At 40.0% G+C, this 16,791-nt stretch overlaps 1 protein-coding gene across 5 annotated transcripts in view; it reads left to right on the top strand.

Moving 5' to 3' along the window:
* The window catches only part of SHROOM2 (shroom family member 2), a 120,967-nt gene that overhangs the window by 19,084 nt on the left and 85,092 nt on the right, over positions 1 to 16,791 (top strand). The window lies entirely within an intron of this gene.

Raw genomic sequence — 16,791 nt, 5'->3', positions numbered from 1 at the left:
TTTAAAAAAAGGAAGTGTTGTGTCACTTGGGTAATTTTTCCCCATGTTGGTTCCTTCAAAGAATTTTAATACAACTGTGAGATAGAAGCCCATAGAAATTGTACTGTCCCACACACAGCAGCACATACTGCTGCACTTACAGCAGATAGAAAAGATGTCATCAGTAAATTGGTAGAAAGTACAGTGGTCATGTAGTTTCCTGATATTCTCACGGTGGTCACTTTGGGCTGTTGTAAAGATTAATTTTATATGCCACCTTCACTTCGTGAGGTTGCGAGTTGGTAAATGAGAGGTTATGCTCCATAGCATGCATTGCTGTAGTGGGTAGTCTAGACCTGAAGGTGGTTTTTTTTTGCCTTTCTCACTGTTTGCTGGTGCTCCAGTTTGTGACTGTTTTATTGATGCTGCTTTTGCAATAAATGACCTTGGTATGTGGGGATTTCTTAGTTGACTTTTTTTCTGGAACTTTTTTCACTGAAAACTTTGCAGACTGCTTTGCTTAATCATTAGTATTAATGCAACGACTTGCTCTGTGCCTGCGTTATGCACAGATGGTTACAAAGCTTGTTACTGCAGCTCCAAATTACTGATTTTAGCTTCCCGGATAAAACACAGAGGCTCCTTTTTTGATCTCTGAAAGTTTCTATTGAGTTCTTGGAATTTGTTAGAATAACAGCATTGTGACTTTAAGTTGGTAGGAAAGACTGTGTACAAAATAAAACCATACGGTCCTATCGCTCTTCAGAGAATTACGTGAAATAAAACCTGATTTGCAGTGTGAGTGATGTGCTTGATCTCACAGACACCTGGGCAAAGGCAGTTTTAAACAAGCGGCTGTATTTTTCATACTGCAGTACTCCTAAACTTTGTTTATAAGGCAAGAACTGATCCCATTTTCCAGTCAGAATAATTACCGGAGAAATTTGAACATATTTTACTTTGTGCAAGACTACACGCGCGCACACACACACACACACACACACACACACCCAATTATTTCTATAAATTAAGCATTCTTTAAATTGTTGCTTAATAAGATAATTGGCCCTGTCTTCTCTTCAGAAGGCAGCTGTTTCTCGGTAGGGCAGTCGTGTTTGCTGGGCTCTGGACCATCCAGTCACTTCTTGGATTCTCTGCACAGTCTCAACTTGTTGATCTTCAGAGATTTTTCAGTCCTGCTTCTGAGGCTCTGATACATGAGGATGACTGGGCCTAAAGTGATTTTCATGCAATAAGAATGCTGTGTGCTCTTTTTTTTTTTTTTTCCCCCCTGTCCCTTACTGTAGCATCATTTGCTTGTATTTCTTTTGTTCCATTTCTCTAAGACAATACAGTTCACTTACCCAGCACTGTCCATGTGTGTATGTCATTTGCTTTTCTCAGGTTCTAGGAAACTTTTGTTTTGTAATAAAGCCATGGAGTTATAATATTCAACCACAGGTTGAGTGAGCTTTCTGAAATACCAAATCTTTGAGTATGTTTCTTTTTCTATTGTGTCACAGTTGGGATTACTGGAAAATCAGGACACGTAAGGTTATGTTGTGAACGTGGTTTTACCCAGGGACCTGGATCATACTCTTAGGATTTGATCAAAGAAAACATTTCTCTCTTCAGCTCTCATTTTGGCAAAAGAAACTTTAGTGTGAGGTTCACACTTCCTTTGCAGTCACCTTCCGTTATTTTGTCACACCCTTGTTCACTTACATCTGTCTGAGCTCAGCTGTGCTTTACTTAAGTGAAAACATGGTGACTCCCAGTGTGCTGTGTGGGCTGGCTGATTGGAAAATCCAGCAGACTGGCTTGTTAGCTGAGCTGTGGGTTTGATTTACCGAAAATCTGCTAATTAACTGTGTGTGCCAGACTGCCCATGCTTGTGTGCAAGGCAGCTATGCAGCACTTAGGCTGAGTTACATGCAGATGGTTTTCTATCATTTCTATCAGTTAATTTTTTTCCCCCCATACTTGAATATAAGGAGATGACACTGGCATAAGGAAAGTTGAAATAAAATGTACAGAAGAGGAGCAAAACCTGTTTGTGCTCAGCATTCCCACTTCTTTTTCAAGTGTAAGTCCAACTTGGATTTTTGTATTATGTTGTTAAATAACTAAGAAGGAATTTGTGATCTGTTTTTATGATTGTTCTGGGTAGTCTTACCACAGACCAGTCTATCAAGGGTTTGTGCTTCTTATTCCTTTCACACAGAGATATTTGGCATTCCACTGGTATTCCAGTACTTTCAAACAAAAAATGGAGCAGTAGCTTATAGTATTACTGTCCATGAGAGAAATGAGGCTATCTTAAGGGTGTTATTGCAAAAACAATATAGAATCATAGAATGGTTTGTGTTGGAAGGGACCTTTAAGATCACCTTCTTCCAGCCCCCTGCTATAAGCAAGGACACCTCCCACTAGACCAGGTTGCTCAAAGCCCCATCCAGCCTGGCCTTGAGCACTGTAAGGAGAGGGCATCCACAGCCTCTCTGGGCAACCTGCTCCAGTGTCTCACAACCTTCACAGTAAAGAATTTCTTCCTGATATCTGATCTAAATCTACCTTCTTCCAGTTTAAAGCCATTTCCCCTTTTCCTGTTGCTACCTGCCATTATAAAAAGTACCTCCCAAGCTTTCTTGTAGGCCCCCTTCAGGTATATTTTGGTATTATTATTATTTTTTCCTTTCCATTTGTTTGAGTGACAAAAATTTTCAAGAGTTTTGATTAGAGCCACTCTTCTGTAGCAGAGAGAGGCTGCAAAATTCTCAGGCCATGTTCCATCTATTAAGTAGAAAGGAAAAATCTGGTCTTCAACCTTATTGTTCTATCATTTTGTACAATCTGTAGACAATTAAAAGAACAAGGTAAGAAAATATTGTTTGCTTTTGCTCTGTATAAATAAATGGAAGTGAACATAATAGCAGCCAAAGGAAACATTCCTCTGTGATTGCAGCAAGGCTTGTCCAAAATAATAGACCTGGTGTTTTATAAATGCTAGGTTTGCCTTTGTTGTTTAACATTTTAGTCTCTTTAATGTGCATACCAGGATAAGTGTAAAATTTCAAAATCCAGCAGTGGAAGCCTTCTAAGACCGGACCACCTGCTGTGTGTGCTGCTCAGATTGCTCAGTTACATTATTTCTGCGTTGCAAATCGAGGATGCTACTCAGTTGAAGTACTACTTGAAATTAAGTGTTTTGCTGGTCATCACTTGGTGTTGGAACAAGAAGTTTTATACCAATGTCTTGGAGGGAAAGTCTTCTGAAAAGTGATACATGTTCAAATCAAGTGAGATTCACAGAGACCTGAACCCAGACTGAACTGCTTCCATTTCTCGTGAAATGAGGACTTTGTGAGACTGCCATTTCCTGTGTTTATCAGGAGTTGTGCTTAGGTTTTAGCACTGAAGTAAGTGTTGAAGATGCATGCGAAGCTACTTCTGTCACTCTGGTCCCAGCAGTACTGGTGGTTAATGAAAAAGCTATGACGAATAAATTCTTTAGGCTTTAAAAGTATCTTCATGTAGCTTTTCTTACAGAAATAAAAAGCACTTTGGCATGAAACTTTAAATAAACCATGTAGTACTGTATAGTAAACAGTGATTTCTTTGGCTGAAAAGCATCTGAGTCAGCATAGAAGATGGTCTGAACATTCCTTAGTCTCATGCAAAAAGAGGAGTTGATTTGTGCTGACAGGACAGTGGTCTTCACACTACTGCAATTTTAGACAGTGAGTTGGATTGGTGTACCCAATCCAGATGGTGGGCAGGGTTATTGCTCTGTCTTACAACAGATCTTTCACTCTTAGCAGCTCGATCAAATGGGAATTTCCAGTGTTCATAAGCAAAAACATCTCTTACCTTAGTCTAGTCAAAATCTTGTAGGAAGGGCTTGTAAATATTTGTAAGCTCTGACATGGAAGTACTTGCCAATCTGTGATCCATTTAAAAAAGTCATCCCTGGCAGAATTTCAGTTTAAAACTGCCTCAAGGATCTGTTTTGGGTTTTTTTGGAGGGTGAGGTGGTGAGATTTACAAATCTGGCACTAGAACGTAGCACATGCCCTTCTAGCTACAGTTGATGTTGAACAAATGCTGTCAAGTGGTTGAATCTGCCCCTTGCAAGATCTAATGAGGAAATCATGCTTTAATACAATTTAAGGTATTAACATAAATCACAGGTAATTTAATACCATTTTAGAGGCAGCTCAAATGCGTTCTGCCACCTGGGTTTGTCACTTGGTTACCTCCTGGTAACAAGGTCAGGTTTTACTCTCTCGGCTGTGCTGAGCATTTGTTCAGTGATGTAAACAGCTACAGTGATGGAAAAGCAGTGGCTAGGGGACTATAAAAGCGGTATGTAAGAAGCCCTGTGAATGTTGACTGATGAGAACTTATTTTTTTAAATTTAAACACCTTATTTTTTCCACACCAGATGGATTTGCAGGGGAATAATGCTTTGAGCAAACCTGTCTTGTAAAATTAAAGGATGTATATAAGGGATATGCACAGCATTTGCAAAGAAAACAGCCTTAGCTCTTAATTTTTCACACTGAAGGTAGTGCACCATAGTAGGCTGGATCCGATTTGCAGGATTGTGCTGTGAATACTGTAATGGCTAATGATGTGGATCAGTGCTGGGGTGGGTAACTTGCAGGCCATTAGCCTGTGTATTTTTGGTTTTCTTTCAATAATCTTCATCATTATTAATCTTTAGAATTTAATACAGAAATGAGTGACAAAAATTCTGAGGTGATGTTATTGTGGTTTCCATGACAGCAGTGGATGTGGTAGTCTTTCATAATAGTAATTTTTTAATTTTCCTTTTTGCTGGGCTGCTCTGTACAGTTTTACCTTACAGCTCTGACTTGTGGTTGGTCCATGTCCTTTTTACCCCAGCCCCCCACTGCAGCACCGGAACAGCTCAAGGTCAAGAATCCGGCTGGTAAAGGAAACTGTTTTGTTTTGCATTAAGATTAATGGAGCTTTAAACTAACCAAGAGAGAGGGATTGTTCTGCTGGAATTGTTAAACACATCCACCCCTTTCAGCAGATATGTTTTTGTTCTCAGTAGTGCTGGGAGTCAGTTTTTGACAGTAAGATATTCAGTGCATAGTTCTTTTTTTCTTTTAAATGGGAAGTGAGTTTGGGTACGTACGTATGGCTATTACAATTAAGACTTAAGTAAACTATGGACCATATTATTACTCACAAGGGAATTGTTCAGTTAGAGACGATTCAGAATTATAGTCCTATGCCTTTGTTCGTGTGTGTGTGGTATGTTAGATTATTCAGCAATGAGATATGCTGACTGTGGTTCATTTTTCCAAGTGACTTGATGGCAGTATAGAAAGAGAATTCAAAGACAGAGCCTCTTAGCCTTCCTTGTCTGTTTGAGAGGCAAAATGGTTTCCACCTTTTTCTCTAATTGTTTTCAGGAGTCCTTTTGGGAACAATATGGCAGCTGCTTAAGTAATTTGGAAACAGAAAAATCTCCAAGTAAAGATTGAGATGTTCTATCAGTAGCGTGGTTTTCATACATGTAATCAGTTTGCTTCTGCTGATGCTTTTTCCTAATCTCTGTCCCCATTCATACCCACTTTTCCAGACCCTATGTGTGCACTGCCTGTGTGCTAAGAAGCACAGCCGTTGTTATGGCTCATACCCTCTGTTCATTTCTGTGTACTGGAGTCTGCGCAGCAGGGGAAGTAAAATGCAGCATTCTTCCTTTGGTTCTGGCCCAAGGTGTTGTAGCTCTTCTGCCTGCAACCAAGCAATAACTTGTTGGTCTTTCTGATGAGGAGAAGTTCACTGCCTGTGTGCTGACCAAAAAGCCTACAGTCATTAACTGAGAACATACGCATTTCACAGACGGAGTGGTGGTGTTTCCAGACGTATGCTTCCAAATTCTTGAGACCTTTTTTAGCCAGTTCACCTGCATCTATTACCTGCTGAAGTATTAACATCTTCTGCTGCACAGTGCCTTGAAAGTACAGTTATCTGTTTTCATTTTCTCTCGGTAAGACAGATGATCACCCTGGAGGGTATAAGGCAAAGACCAGAAATTGGAAGGGTTCTCCTACAACTGCAGTTTCCTAAAGAAAATAAATCAGAACTGAATTTGTACAGGAATGTTTGCCTCGCATTCCACACACTGAGTCAATTTATCTCAGGGGCTCTTTTTCCTCCTCCCCACCCTCCTTAAAAGCCTGGTGACTGGAAAAAAAAAAAAAAAAAAAAAAAAAAAAAAAAAAAAGTTATATGGCAGAGGATAGGAAGAGATTGTAGCCACTGGTGCCAGGAATCATCAAGGAATGCTTAAGCAGTGCCTCTTGTGACAGCATCCAGTCGATTGGAAAAGCAGTATGTGCCATCTGGCTTCAATTTTTGACTTAATTAAATGCATGCAGCCGTTTTTAACAACTCGGCTGAGATTCAGCTGTCTTGACATTTTGTGAAGAGTTGGAGTTTGGATTTTGTTGGGGAAGCTACAATAGTCACCTGATTAATGTTGTTCAGTTCCCTTTCATTGTGGACTGTCAGTTTGCTAATATTTGAGTGACAATTCTGTTTAAATAAACTCTAAAGGAGTTGCTGATTCTTGGAAGTCCAATTCAGTAAGGTTTTTTCACTCCAGATTCTGGGATTTTTTTTTTGAAACTGCAGTTACAGTGGTTTTTAATTTTTTTTACTAGCAAAAGGAGATTTTTAAGTTCAGCCAAATAATTTGTCTGGGAAAAAGGAAGGTTTCTTTGTTGAAGAAGTTAGGTTACTCCACCCAGAGACTCCGTATCAGTGGGATTATAGCTCTGAGTAGGGAGGCAGGGAGTGGAAGGATGAGGGGAAAGAGGAGAATGCTTTCTTTGCTAACAGCAGGGCCCTCTTTACTGCAGCAAATAGCAAGGAACTACTTTTGATGGTCAAGCAAACAATCTTGTATTGTTGAGAGCGTGTCTTTTTAGTTCTGTCATCTGTTACTTCATCCTGCACCATTACTGAAACAGCAGCTTCCCTATGGGGATGAAGGATGTTGGAAAACAACATCTCTGCACCTACCCATGGAATTTTAATGAAAATAGTAGTCTGTTCTGTGAATGCTGGTTTTGAGTCTTCATCATTTTGATCTTTTAACATCTTCAAAAGAACATCAGAACAAAAATTCATAGGAACAGTATTATTTGCCATCTCTATTAGGTTAAAAACTCACGCCATTGTCTATTTTATGTAGGTCTATCAAGTTGATTAGTTTACTTGAGGAATCCTAGTGTAAGAGGAGTTCTTTTGCCATTTTCCTAGAATTCCCAGACTGTCAGTCTTTCTCTTTTTCATCCATTTGTAGAGGATTACCCCATTTGTTCCCAATTTTGTCTGTGGGTGGCTATATTCTTGGAATGCTGTTGTTGAAAAGGAGTGGTTTTATAGTTACATATGCAGGAGTTCTAAGCCTTTTCTAGTTCTGTAATGTAAGAAATGTTTTTGCCTTCTAATCTTTCTAGATCTCTTATTTTTAGCACATTATCCTTGGCCAGTTGCCACCCATTGTATAAATGGAATTCTGCAACTCTCATTATGAAAGTCAATTTGCTTAGACCTCTTTAGCTGATCCACTAAGTACGATATCCAGATCCCTCCTGCTGTGTCTTAACAGCTGCTCTGCAGGCTTGGGTTAGCTTTAACGTTTCATTTACATGCTTCTCTTTTTACCCCTCTCTACTTGTCAAACTAACAAGTCCCCTAAGCTGTGATACTGTGCTGGCATGTGTCTTTGGATACTGGAACAAGTCTCTGGTCTGCTTGTTGAGGGAAAAGATTTTGAAATTGCATACCATGGTCTGCATACCTTCATATCTCAATTCCCCTTTTTCCATTCATGCCTGAAATCAGTATTTGTGAAGAAATTGCTGTTTTGACAACTGTGCTGTTTGGTCCACAATCTGTAGCAAGAAAACAGGGAGCTGTCAAACTTTCCTTATGCAATTCATCTGAATATGTCCTGAGCCTGGCTCTGAGAGATCTCTCAAGGGGGAGGAACTGCTGGATTTCTGCTTTCAAACCTACTGACTTCTTGGCCTTTGAGTTCAGAGTGCTGGGAATCTTACAAACAGTGTTTCTTGCAGAGGAGGCACTTTGTAATGATAACACAGCAACATCCTTCTAGAGTTAATCTGATTACTGTAGGACTAATTGACTCAAAGCAGTTGAGAATGGATGAAATCTAATTTCTTGTTGTACACCTGCACGTGTAATCATCAGGGTAAAGAGAGACTGGGTATTTGATCAGCTCGGACTGTTTGGAATGACTTTCTCAGTTGCTTCTGCTTTATTGTTTTTATTTATTGCAGAGTTAAATACTTGTCTGAATAATCCCCTGAATCTTTCAGTGATTATGGATTGAGTATCAGAGCATGAGATTCTTGTACCGTGGTGTGAATGTATTGAGGTTGTTTTGCTTGTGTTTCTCCCAAGCTGTTTTAATGAGGTTTTTTACTTGAACTCTCTGGGCTCTCCTGTAGTGGTAAACACATCCTTGCATAATTTACAGAAAGCGTTTATCAAGTAGTTCTACTTTATCCTTATTTTTCGCGGTTCACCAGCAGTATATGCAAACAATATTGACAGCTTTGCTAACCACGAAACTGGTAAGCAATGCAAGGAAAGCCTGAATGTTAGGAAGAGATCTTAAGGAAAGCTGTCTTACTGATCTGTTTCCCCTCTGTCCACATGCTTGTTTGAAAGATTTGAGGACAGAAACTCTGGCCAGAATTGGGTTGGGGTGAGAGGAAAGGAAGTGATTCAAGCTAGCGGCTTGTACTCAGTTGAATTGAAGTTGGCAACGGACTGTTGTGGCACCTCCTGTGATTCTGGATTGCAGAGCATCACTTGAAAAGATCTGGAAGGCCTCTAAATTAGGGAGAATTGCTTACTTTCAGTGATGGGCTGTGATTCAGGGAATGGTGCACAAGGTGATCTCTTGGTTATTTAGACAGCACTGTGAGATAAAAGCATTGTTTTCTCCTCAGTGTCAGAGCCATATTGTTTTTCTGTTGGCTACCACAGTTTTGTCTTTGTGCTGATGTTTTAATATCCAAATAAGGAAAAAGTGGCAATATTTAAGGAAGTGGTTCCTGAAAATACAGGTAATAACCCTATTTTGACCTGTTGGGATTAGAGGAGATACCAAGAAGTGTAAGTTGAAGCCAGAAACGTTCAGAGTGGGTCTAAGGAAAACCTTTTATACTGTAAAGGCAGTCAGCTGTTAGAACAGCTTCCCAAGGAAACTGTATCTCTTTCCTCCTGAAAATTTTCCTGTTTCTACGAAACTGGCCTGTTTTGGAATGCCACAGTTTGTATGCAATCAGTAGAAAACACTTGAAGAAGTGAGAGTTCTTTCTTTGCAAGCACTCATCTGGAACTGGAGCGGGAAAAGGAATGCCTGAAGTTGTAGCTAGATTGTTATATGTATATTTTCTGCATGAAGGAACAATCTATTTGGATATACTAATAGAGTGTTTAGTGCATTGAGGTCTTGGTGCTTGACAGAGGCTCTAAAAGACCATGGTGGTGGAAGGTTTTCATTGTTGTATTCTGGGGAGCCAGCTTTTGAACCTGAAGATATTTTTACTTGTTTGCTGTGCGTAGGCTGCATACAAGTGTATGGATGTATGTCTGTATATGTTATGAAAAGGGAGAGAAATTCCCCTACAATGATTACCTTTAAGTGAACATCTTCATCATCCTTTCATGTTTCTAATTGGGAATGAACCTGTTACTTGGAGGAGGGAGTTCTAGCCAAATAAGCTGAGAATGTAAAAACATGAGATCTCAAAGTCCAGAAGTTTGACCCCTTCAAAACCAAAGGAAGAAAACAGTGGTGTAAGCTGGCTTTCCTAGGATTGTTGGTCTCATTTCACTCACTGTAATGCTTTTCATACAGGAGTTTAAGACTTCACCCTGACTGCAGTTTAAATATTATTCAGAGAACTGGCACTGTGCCTCGTATAAAAACATCTGCACACTGCTCTGAGAAATGCAATTAATGTTATTTGTAGGGTACAGTTTACTTGGCTGTTATAAAATTGTGAGTTAGAAAAGTACTGATCAAAAGATACCAGACACAAAACATTGAAAGATTAACTTGCTTGAAGTTTGAAAACAGAAAAGTAAAAAGCTTTATTCACCACCTTTGAGTACTTAAAAAGGGAAAGGATTCAACATATTAACAATGCCAAGGAAGATTTTTAAATGAGATTACAAGAACTTTCATTTTCAAAGGATATTTGGTTTAAGTTATTTTCAAGTGAAATGTTTTGCTCTCTTCAGTTCTACGTTCTCACAGTTGCTAAGATTGCCAGTGACAAGTAGAACACGGATTTCAAATCACCAGTTTTTTGTTCAGTAATTATGATACATAATCTCTTTGCCAACAGAAGGGCATATACAGCAATAAATGTCATAATAAATCTTGAGTGGAAAGTTCAAGGTGTTTTGTTTGTTTGAATGTGTGACAAAAGGAGCTTTACGGTAAGGAGAGGATCTCTGGAAGAAGAGGGAATCTTATTTTTTCTTAAATGTTTGGGATTTGTAAACCTGATAGAAGACCAGGTCTTGTCTGCTATGTGAATTGACTTGGATTTCCTGGATTTTGTTGATTGAAACTTGGGGTATGATGTGTAGCCAGGACACAGGAAGATGGACTTGTTCCATGGCTAAAATAGAAGGTGGAATGAACAATGATTGCACCTTCACAGATATGTACCTTCTGGATGGGCAGGAGTGGGATGGTCCTTACAGCACTAAGGGTAGCGCTCCAGCTCTTGCACCTTTACGGCCCTGACAGACACACAGACAACTGAAAAATACTAAAGTTGTTTTTATTTATGCAGCACTAAGCAGCATGGAAAGTCCCATCACACTTGAAGCAATTGCCACGTGCGTGTTTTATGAGTGGTGATCTGGGCTCCAGTGGACTCCTTTAGTTATCTTGCTCAGTTGAGAAAACAAAATATTATTTTTACAGTGACAGTAATAGAGCATGCATGTTGTATGTAGATCCATTTTAAAATATGAGAATGCCACGACCTTGCATTCCAGAGGAGATTAAGTAGAAAACATCAGTAAAAGCCATCTGCAATCAGATTCTTTGCAGTTTTTCTTTTGGTGCTTTTGATCTGAGGTGAAACCAGTGAGTGATGTGAAAGTTGCCTTAGCAGAGCATGAAACTTCCTAACTTACTGCATGCATTTGGCAGTTGTTCAAATGGCTCTGTGTGGGGTCAGTTGTACTTTAACCGTGAGCTTTAGGTACATTGCTGGAGAGTCCAAGCCATTTGATTTGTCCTCTTCTTGCCTTGGTTAATATGTTGTGTCTTAAGAGTGAAAATATTTAACAGAGTGATATTTATTTCTTCTTTCCACTAGTCAGATGCTAAATGTCATGATCCAGATAACTTATTTTTTTTAATCGCTCTGCAGATTCAAACTACTGTGTTAAAGCTATTGCAATTTGGGAGCTGGCCAAACTTAGCTGAGGAGTTTCTTATCTAGCCTAGTCATTCTGTAAGCATTCCCTTAAAGCTCTCCTTAAGTGAGAGTAATGAACTGGTAACATCTTACTGTTTCTCCATCTGCCTGCTCAACATCTCGGCAAACTGAATTTAATAGAAATGTACTTCAGGATTAAACATTTTGGAAACAATTCTGTTTTGGTGTTGTTCAATGCAACAAAGAAACAGCAAGTAAATTGCAGTATTGCTTTAATGCCAGAATAGGCATTTGTGAGCCAGAGCTTGATGTATCTTTTGTATCAGTATTGTGATTGTCTATCTTCTGCAATCTGTACCTTTCTTTTTTAAAAGCAAACACGAAAAGAAACCTCTAACTTCTTGTGACTGGAGTCGTGGCTGTTTCCATTAATCTTAGGGAAAACTTGTTAAATTTCAACATGTTTAGACACTACCTTAATGCTCTTAAATGTTGCCAGTGTGTCTATTAACAGAGGTGTTCTGTCTCTTCAGCCACAGAACTATTTTTATAACCTCTGAGGAATATGCCTCCTTTGATTTGGACTGTTTTCCTTTGTTTCCTCCTCCCCACTTAATTACTTGATTTTGGTCGCTGTTTTGCTAGGTACAATACTTCAGTCAAATTGCTCTACAGTAACTCATGCAGAATGCTTTGCTGCACGTCTTCTCATGCACACAAAAATAAGTATTACTTTGTCTACATAGTTACTTAAAGCAGTCATTTGCACTACTGTGCTGTTGACCATGCTGACAAGCAGGCTTAGAAATCCTGTAGAGTTCTGTTCTTCATCTTTGTGTGTGTGGGTTTGTCGGATGTTTGGGATGGGATCATCCACAAGCAATGCACAGCCTGATAGAAACAGCTATGAATTTATCAGCCACAAAACAGCAGAAGTAATCCCTGACTCAAACGTTACACAGTGTAACTCTTCTCCCCTAAAGCCAAGCTGCAGATTTGGTAGGCTTAGCTGAACCTCTAAATATTTTAACCTTGTTAATATGGCAGTATTGTAAATATTTCAGCACAATTTGTATTTGAGGTGGTTAGGAGGATGTAATAGTCTGTAAAGTAATGCTCCTACTTAAAAATAAATAAAAATGAAAGCCAAAAGAAGCTTTCCTGCTTTTTGTTGTCGTTCTTGTTGTTTTTCAGGGTGAAAGAGCTAAACCACTGCCTGCAGTGTTGTCTATTTGTTCCCAGGTTCACATTGCAATTTACTGATCTGAGAACCGGAATGTTTCACAATAGGCCTATCCTGGAGCAGGACAGGTGGGGGAGAGCTTTCGGGTAGGTAGGAGGCCGTGCTCAGAACCTTCTGTACCATGTGTTTGTTCACATGGGAACGCAGCCATGGAAGCACAGAATAAATCTTCTTGCAACCCAGCATGTGCAGGACTGCGAGGTGCCTGCAGGCGGGAAGGAGCTTGGGGCGAGGAGACGTGTGATGCTGTGAGGCCAGCAGCTGTGACAGTGGGATCTCACCAGTGCCCGTGCTCCTCTGCTGGCCTGTGCGGTGCCAGGGGCTGGTCTCTGCTGCTGTACACCCAGTCATGGAATTACCTTTTGTTTCTCTGTTCAGTGGTAGTGCAGCGTAAAAGCAGGCCTTGTCACAAGTGGACATTTGTAAGGACATAAGCTTTGTGTTCTTTTTCGTGCTTACTTTCTTCTTCTCTTTTTTTTTTCTTTGAATTTGGATAAAGCTCATACTTCTGAAAAAGTTGATACAGCCTTTGAGGTTCCAGACGGTGCTCCTCTATGAAGCAGGCTGATGGTTAGGCTTTTGCAGTTCAGGTAATTTGTTCTTAGAAAATTGTGGCACACTGCGAAATGGACTGCATTAAATGTGCTTTTTTAAAAATGTATTTATCATTCAGTGTACTGAAAACTTCTTTCATGTTAAACTTGATTACAGTGTGACTTTTTTGCCCTTCTTTTTGCACAGAATTTAAATATGTGCTGATAAGTCTTACCTAAGACTTTTTGTCAGTAAAAGACCGCACTCTTTCACTTGTACTCTTGTGACAGAGACTCACTGTTCACTAGGTATGTTTCTGGTCCTGTGCTGCTTATATTTTAAATCCTCTTGACAAGCAGAGCAACTATGGTGCTCCTTGTGCATATGTATAATTAATAAGCTGCTTGTATTGCCTCCTAATCTAGCTTATCGTCCTGAAGAAAAGTGTTTTCAATTTGCAAAGAAAGAAAAGAATGAAAGGCTGGGGAGCTGCAATGTAACACCAGTGCGGAGGAATAGCATTACCAAGTATTGACGGAGAAGGAGGCTTGCGTTCCTTATCAGGAGACCAGTAAATTGCACAAGTTTGAAAGCTCGGCCAGTTTTTCCTTGTATGCACTTGACAGTCTCTCTGTAAGGATCCTGAAAATGCACATTTGGATTTAGGGTGAAGTAAGCAACATTTTTAGTGAGTTTTGAACTTCTGGTTCCCCGTTCATAGGAAGTTTTCTCCTTTATTTTTTTTTTCCAACTACATTTTTACAGCTTTAAGCAATATTAGTGAGCAAATCATAACATTATTAAGCATGCTGAGTTACCTGTTTACTCACTGCTTTGTGCTCAGCTCTTGAAAAATTGATACTGAGCTACCGAGCCATAGCTGTGATATCAGATGATATTGCTGGCTCTATGGCAGCAGACTGTCTGGTCGTGTATCTCTTAGATCGCTGTGGAGAGCATCGCATGAGTGGTAGTGCTTACAGTGCTTGGCTCCTGGAGGTTTGCTTACAGTGAAGCAGCGAAGGGAGAAAACTGGTAGCTTTTAATACAGTCATCACTGTAGTGGCTGTGTGTGTAGGACTGGGAGGATAAACCTCTGAAGCAGAACAAATGGACTCTTTGTATACTTGCTTTTTTATTCCTGGTTAAACTGCTATGTAGCATGGCTGTGTATTGGACCCCAAAAGTACTTTAATCACTTTTAATAACTAAGCTAGCTAACTGAGAGGCCTGCCTTTGCATCTTGTGTCTTATAGATAAATATGAAATGTGATAATCCAGTATGAGATGGAGTACAGCAGTATTCTAGGAAGAGTATATATTCTGAATCACAGAGGAGCTTTAAACTTCATGGGAGGACCACTGTCCAAAAAAAGTTTGAAAATATGAGTAGTAAGGATGTGAAGTATTCAGAGGATATAAACTGAAAATGGTTGTACTTTCAGCAAGTACATTCAACTTTGGAATACAAATAATAACTATGGTCCATAGGCCTCTCTGAAAATAATGCCTCCTGTTTATTTCCACGGAAACTGCAGCAGATACAAAGAGCACTGTAACACTGTATAACATAGATTACCACCATTAGCTATGGATTTTTGCCAGTTATGAACAAGAATCCATGTGCTGTGCTTTTAAGAAAAAAAAAAAAAAATCTGTGCCCGTGGAGGGGACTCACTGCTTCGTATCTGCTGTGGTGGTGGTGTTGGTAGGAGAATGTTGCTTGTTCAGTCCATCTTTCATTGGCCCAAAGAGATGAATGTCAGGAGATAGAAAATCCAGCCTGCACAGGGGGTGTGGCAGGACAGTACAGCCAAGATTGGCAGTATTCTACATGATCTTCAAACTGATATGGGGCCTGGCTTTACCATGTTGCATGAGAAAAATTGTCTTTTTCTCTGGCTTGACTCTGTTAGCTTGAGCTTAAAGCTTAGCCAGCATTGCACTTAGGTCTCTGTAGTCATTGTTTTGTGTGGGTTCCAGGTAATCCAAAAAGGATCACCCCTTTGCTCCCCCAAAAGACAGTGCACCTCACTTTACCTGCTGAAGGATATGTCTTGAACATTTTCTTTGATGTGTAGTTCACATATCACCATTCCACAGACTGCTGTTTTAGTTCTGGTTTGTACCAATGACACCACATCTTACCGTCTGTAAGGATGTGAGCCAGGAAACTGTCACCCTCAGCCTTGTATTTGTTCACTAGGTCCTGACAAACTTGTGTACAACGTTCATTCTGTTCCTGTGTGAGCATTTGTGGGCCCCACCTGACACAAACTTTGTGATACTTGAACGTTGCCACCAGTTTCCAATGTATTGAAACTGATATTCAACTCTATAGATGGTTCTCTGGTTGTAATCCACCAACTTGCACAGGTGAGCTGATTGAGACACTCTTCATTTCTTGGTGTGACAGCTGTGGATGGCCATCTGGAACAAGGCTTATCTTTCGTGTTGCTGTTGCCACTGTTGCCACACCACCCACTGCCTCACTGTGCTCACATCCACTGCTTGATCTCTACAAACATTCAGCAAGCATCAATGCATGTCAGTGGGTGCCTTTTTTTTCTGCGTGAAGGAATTCAATGGTACGCTTTTGCTTTATGTGCGCTTCCACTTCAGAGGCCATTTTGTCAAACTGCCCCTCTGCTGCCATCTCCTTGCACGGCAACAACATGTAGGGGGTTTTTGTTTGTAGTGAGGTAACTATGACTAGGAGATGAAAACAAATCTGTGGCTTGGATAACCACGTTGAAGATGCAGGGAGACTTAAATTGAGTGTTGCATGGAAAATGAAAGACCAATGACCATTAAGTGTTATAGATCTGTTGTAGCTCTGAAATCCTGGCTGTAACCAGACAGTCTCTCCAGCTTTGTGTAACTAATTAACATGTTAGAGTAAGAAAATCTCTGCTTTTGTGTACAAAACCAGAAACCAGCAGGTTAGAAAGTGAAGAAAATTAGAGATATTTTAGGTACCCTGTGCTTTATTTAAGTAGTGCTTCAGAGAGTTTAATGGAATGTTTCTTCTCACAGTTATTTTGTGTAACTTGAAAAATAAAGAATATTAACACAGGAGGAGTCCTCACAGCTTTCCTTAGATAAATAAATGGGATTTACGGGTCTTTCATAGCACAGTTATCTGACTTCCTGCACTTACTTCAGTCTTACTCATCCCTTGGAAACCCCCCAGTGTAAAAAGCTGCAGTTCTTCCTTCTGTTCAGCGTGTGAGGAAGCACCAATTGCAAACCATACTGCTACACTACCTTGGCTGCTCATATCTGTGATGTGATATGGATCCAGGCCAACTTAAATGAACTCTTGCTAGCTTATCTCTGCCTCCTTGTGTTTTTCTCCTCAGTTCAGTGGAAGCAGAGCTCATTCAGCTTGCCAAGAAGCTTTGGGATGTACTCCCAAGCAGGCGTATCTGCACCTCTGGAAACATAAGAAAAAAAACAAGGACACCAGTACAACTTTCCTTTAGGTTCTTAGGGCTGCGTGCCATTCTGGTGTGTCTGTGTAGTGTTTTTCCCCTCCCAAGGTGC

Source organism: Centrocercus urophasianus, unplaced genomic scaffold (genome assembly GCF_019232065.1).
Source record: "Centrocercus urophasianus isolate 14NV4802_14NV808 unplaced genomic scaffold, USGS_Curo_1.0 seq_12, whole genome shotgun sequence".
NCBI lineage: Eukaryota > Metazoa > Chordata > Aves > Galliformes > Phasianidae > Centrocercus > Centrocercus urophasianus.
This window is presented reverse-complemented; position numbering and strand designations above follow the sequence as displayed.